The following is a 5,192-nucleotide window of genomic DNA, read 5'->3' as shown; positions in this document are numbered from 1 at the left end:
CCCTATGGGTTGCGGCCCACAGTGTGGCTATGGCTACCGTTGCGGATCGCCACCCACATGGCTCTTTTTTTTTATAATGTTTTAATAGAATGTTATATATATATATATATATATGTACATTTATAATGTACACACACACGCACACACACACACACACAAACACACACACACACACACACAGATATATATATATATATATATATACTCTCAAAAAGACATCTAGGGTTATAGTATACTTTTTTTTTAATCATGGAGGAAATTAATAAAATGACAATCAAATAAAACCAACAACCTTAAAAAAATATACTTTTACCTTTTTGTTAGATTTAAACTAAAACCTTTTAGAAATGAATATATTAGATTTTTCTACTAATACAAGGCATATAAAGCAATCTATATATTTTTTTAAAAATGAATATGCAATATTTCCTCAACTCTAAAACATATATGTAGTTTCTTTAAATCATTTAAAGAAACTTATATCTTATTGAAATAAATGTATTTCTTTTTATTTCTAGTACCATATAGTTAACCTTTGAAATAAATTAATTTATCTACCTTTATTTTCTACATTTTTTTAATAAAGAAATAAATGTAGAAATAAATAAATTGCAGCAACAACTATAATGCCCAAAAGTCATTTAAAACTTTATATTCATGCTAAAATGAAATTATTCATTCCAAAATCCATTTACCCATATTTTGAATTTGGAAATAAATAAATAGAAGTATGGGTTTTATTTTGTTTCACTAACATTCAGGCTTTAGTATTCATTCATTTCCATCATTTGACAATATGCATATAGAGATAGAAATGTCTTTTATTTTCAAGAAATAAATGCAAATATATTTTAACTCAAAACTATAGAAAATTTATTCCATTTTTAGTTTCATTCCTTTCTTGCAATAACAAACTTGCTAAAAGAATGCATTTCATTTTAATTAAATTATGGTATAAAGAATACTTTTATTTTCAACATAGTAACTTTCACAAAAGGGTGAATACCCAACTTAGCCTCTCATTCTATTAAATTAGGGCTTCAAAAATAAATACATTTTACAATAGAAATATTAACAAATGATGATAGTAGCAACTCCTAGCTTTTCTTTCCTTCCTTTCCAAGCAAACCTGCAATACAAAGTCTTAAGGTTGTTACCATGGAGGCTGACCTCCCAACATAGGCTTACTAGAAGCCACCCCTGAGCTTGGAGAACCAAGACCTAGATGGATTACACTCAAACAATACACAAACTAGCATGGAAACCTCACAACAAACACATTCCCATCCCAAGGCTTAACATCATCACATAATTTGATTTTTACATGGGTGAAGATGAAATAAGTGCCTTGAGGAGAAACTGCAAAATAGTAGAACATAAAGCCATCACAAGGCAACCAAGAACACATCACAAGTTCCAAACTTGTCCCAACATCCTTATGACCCCCAAGGCATACAAGCCATAATATCTCCCTTTATCACCCCCAAATGCATAAACAATAACTATGCAACAAGGGTCACAAAAATCCCTTGAGATAAGTCTCTTCCAAAGAGAGCCTCTCACTTAAGGCTGGCATACAACCCTCCACCCCAAGGCCACTCTACCCTCCCAAGGGTGAGTTAGGCCTTGAATATACCCAAAACAAAAATAAAATGCTTAACCAAAAATAAGGGAAAGATCACACATCTTTCTTCACAAATAAAAATACAAAGGGAGAAAATAATGAAATACATACAATCTTTCAAACATTTTTCCAACATACATAGAAAGATATTAGACCAACCTTGAATCTACCAAAGGTATGCAAGGGATAGTTTAGACTAGAGCTTCCCAAATCCACACTTCTTTCCTTTCAAGACTTAGCCAAAATTCCTATACTAAACTTTTCAAAACATCAAGATCTAGTCTCCAAAGATGAAGAGTGGGTGATTAACTTCCTAAGTCTCAAACCCTTGCTTAAGAAGGCTTCTCTCACTCTTTCCAGCCTCTTGGATAGAGTGAGAGCTCACATTGGTTGGTCTTCCCAACCTCTTACATGTTAGTAAAACTGGAGAACTTGAAAGAAGGGAAGAGAGAATGGGGAAGAGGAAACTGGCACAAGAAGGGAAAGTTAGCTAACCTAGGAGAAGTCCTCCAAGATGGATTTTCTCTCATCTTGGGAAAACCAAATTTTGAGGGGTTAAATCAGTCACATGGGAGTGGTGACATGCTTAAAAGTACCCCTAACCCATAGGTATACCCTATGGACCTTTATAAAATCCCCCAAACTAACCCTAGGAGTCCATTTGACCCCTTAGAAGCCCATCAAAAGTTAACCTATGGGTCAAACCTGAGTTGACCACTCCAAAGACTCTCTACCCAAGGAAAATTTGGGACCAAATTCAAATATTTGAAAAAGGATTTGGTTGAAACGATTTCCCTCCAAGAGACATGTCAAAGTCAAAACACTATTCAACACGTGTCAAGTGACACAATAAAATAAATTACTTAATTACACATGGAAATTGGCTCTTGTTGGATTAAACAAATTAATAAATACAATTTAACACAATTGCAAACATTTACATTTACGAATAAAATACGATACATATGGGGTGTTCTTTCTAAATAGACAACCCCTGGTTTTACGAATGTACAAAGGTCTAGGTTTGATTGTCCATATTGTTTCCATGGTCACATGGATGATTTTCCTACGCATCTCAATTACAAATTAGTGATTCCCAAATAACCTCATATAATATTAAACATATAAATATGAATACGAATCAATCAATCTGCATAATTTTTGCCATCATACAAATCAATTTACCATATATCCAAATCAATCCACATAAGCAATTATCATAATCCTCATAAATTTCATCCATTCATAAGATATGCATTATATTTCTAACATCATAATAAAGTCCCGCAAATCAAATAAATGACATACACCATCTCAATGTTATCCTATCCTAGAATCATATAAAAGTTTATATCCATAATGCATAAAAATGAAGCATCAATATATCAATGTTATCCAATCCTGGGATCATATAAAATTATGTATCCATAATTCATAAAAATGAAGCATCCATAATAGTTCCAAAATGAAAATCACTGAAATTCTAGGATGGGTTGGGGTAGGGCCTAAGATGTTCTCTTCTTGATATTTGAAGGTTTAGGTTGAACAAGAGGAGAAGCGAGCCTCTTCTCTTGATAAGAGGAAGGAGGTGGAACTGAATCATAGAAAGGAGGAATGTTAGGTGTAGGAAGAAGACTAAGTCCATCATGAGGAGGAGGTATAGGTCTAACCTTAGGAAGAATATTGTTGTACTTCTTAGGAGAATATATAGTCACATCCATAGGAATAGGTTGACGATCTTCCTTAGGAGGGAGATTAGTTCTATCTATGAGGGGAGGAACCTCATCTTGAAGAATAATAAGAATGTCAAGTGTTGGGGATCTAGGTTCACTTAAGGATAAGATAATATCTTTCTTCCATTTTTGATAAGATTCAAAAAGAGCATCACTCCTTGCCGGAAGAGATTGAAATTGTTTAGGCCAAAATAAATCAATAGGAACACTGGGGCTTTTATTGGATGGATGAAATAAGCTATGGTTCATGGTTATGATTTCTCCATTGTGAGGAAATTTTAGACACTTGTGGATTAGAGAAGCAATAGCCTTCATGGAAGATAGCCAAGGATAGCCCAACTTCACTTCGAATTGCTCGAAAGAAGGTATGATAACAAAGTCAACATCCATGAATGTAGTATGAACTTCAATAGGAAGGATGATAGAGCCAATGGTAGGACAAGAGAAGCCATAAAATAACTTCACAACCAAATTAGAGGTATCATATATTGGTTTATGCAATTGTAAAGTGAAAATATACTACTCACTGATGACATTAACCATGCAAGAGGGATCAATAAGGGCACCACGATAAGGTATATCCTTAACCTTCACAACTATGTATAAAGGGCCATCAGGTGATCTAATGGTATCACTAGGGTCAAATTTAATACAAGGATCCCTAGGTGTATCTTCTTTTTCTACCATATTTACCAAGTTTGGAATGATAGAGGTGAATTCCTCATAAGAGAAAAAATTAGGCACAATATGAATAACGTCAGAGGGTATGAGAAGGCAAGGGATCAATGAAAATATTAAGATTTTGATTAGGAGGAGCTATTGATTTATTCACTTTATCATTCACACCTACCACAGATATAGTATTATTATCAATCAATTATTGAATCTTATTTTTTAATGTGAAATATTTCGCAATATCATGACCAAGCTGACGATGAATTTGCCAGAATGAATTCTTATTAAAATAGGGGGATGCAAGTTTAGTAGGATCAACTGGTTTTATATGAGGAATTTTGATAACATTTCTTTGCAACAACTAAGACATAATACTATGTAAATATTCATTCAAAGAAGTAAACTATCTTTCTCTTTGTAAAAATTAGAAATAGAAGGCATACCTGCTGTAACATTCACATTGTTGTTGTTGATTGTATCATTAAACTTGATGAATCTTTTTGTTGGTTTCAACTTCACAAAAGGTTGTTGAACACTCTCCCCCTTATCACTTGGAGCCATAGGAGTGGATTGCTCCATTTGACTCACATCAAGTTGATAATTGTGGAGTGTTGCACACAATTGCAGAAAGGAAGTAATCTCAAATAAAAGAAGATTTTCCATGATATCTATTTATAAATTAGAAATGAAAATTCTTTGAATATAATTATTAGGTACATGAAAATAAATTTGGGAAAATAAATTCTTCTATCTACCAATGAAATCAGTCACTTTTTCTTTAACACCTTATTTACAATACATTAAATAAGTCAAAGCGATTTTAGGACCAATGTTGTTTTGAAATTGTTGGATGAAAGCATTTGCCAATTGTTGAAAGGAAGTAATAGAATAATAAGGAAAAGAGCAATACCATTGTAAAGTATTAGCTCTTAGTGTTCTTGTAAACAATTTTGCAACCAATCTTTGATGATAAGAAAAATCGGTACACAAGGTTTTAAATGTTTTGACATGCATAAGAGGATCACCTTTTCCATTATAGAGTTCTAGTTGAGGGATCTCAACATGTTTAGGTGGAACAAATTTAACAATATCAAGAGAAAGTGGGCTCGCAACATCAAAGGTGGTCACACCAAACATGGGTTGACTCATAGAAGCAATTT

Source organism: Cryptomeria japonica, chromosome 8 (assembly GCF_030272615.1).
Source record: "Cryptomeria japonica chromosome 8, Sugi_1.0, whole genome shotgun sequence".
NCBI classification, from domain to species: Eukaryota; Viridiplantae; Streptophyta; class Pinopsida; order Cupressales; family Cupressaceae; genus Cryptomeria; species Cryptomeria japonica.
This window is presented reverse-complemented; position numbering follows the sequence as displayed.